This window comes from Elephantulus edwardii, unplaced genomic scaffold (genome assembly GCF_000299155.1).
Source record: "Elephantulus edwardii isolate Elephantulus edwardi_28Jun2011 unplaced genomic scaffold, EleEdw1.0 scaffold04224, whole genome shotgun sequence".
NCBI classification, from domain to species: Eukaryota; Metazoa; Chordata; class Mammalia; order Macroscelidea; family Macroscelididae; genus Elephantulus; species Elephantulus edwardii.
In genome coordinates, this window is record NW_006403974.1 from 2289 (window position 1) to 3177 (window position 889).

Below are 889 nucleotides of genomic sequence, written 5' to 3' on the forward strand. Positions count from 1 at the left end.
TTCTCAGAGTCAACCACAGTTTGTTATGATCCACACAGTCAAATGCCTTTGCATACTCAATGATTAACACAGATAAGACATTCTTCTGGTATTCCTTGCTTTCAGCCAAGAACCATCTAACATCATCCTTACAATCTGTAAAATAGTTCTTTTCCCAGCTTAGTGGTTTGAATCCACTAGCTGTTCCGCGGGAGAATGATGGGCACACTTCTCCCGTGTGACTTTGTTGTTGTTATTGTTGTTGTTGATTGCTGTTGAGTCGAGAAGACCTAACGCCTTTCCATTGCTATCGTGTTTCTCCAAGTTCATAGTGTCTCCAGAGGCATGTGATTTAGAAAGTGGATGCCACTCCTGCTTCCAAACCTGTTTTACAACTGAGAGCTCCACCAAACACTGTCCACAATGGGAAACCATTATGGTAATTGATACCCCAATGGTACAAGGTTCAGAATCACAGCAAACCCAGGTTACTTCATACAGCACATTGACAAAGCGTGATGTGCAAAGTGGAAGAATGTTCCTCCAGATACAACAGCACTAGTCTCATTTAGCAGTGGTTTAGTGTTGTTGAGTCGAATATGACTCAGAGTTCGCTTTGCACAAAAGACCTGAACTCTGTTCTATAATTAACATCATTTCTGTACATTTATAGGAGAGTTTGTAGAGTTTCTGGCGACATCTAGTTTTCGGAAGCGGATGCCACTCCTGCTTCCCAACATGGATCAATCTGGAAGCTCATCCAACTATTGTACATAATAGATAAACATCATGGTATCTGACGCGACTATGGGATAGTGTTTAGCATCACAGCAACTCCAAGTTGTTCAGTTCAGCAAATAGACAAATGATTGCTGTGTCTTTTAAAGAATATTCTTCTAAAATAATAATA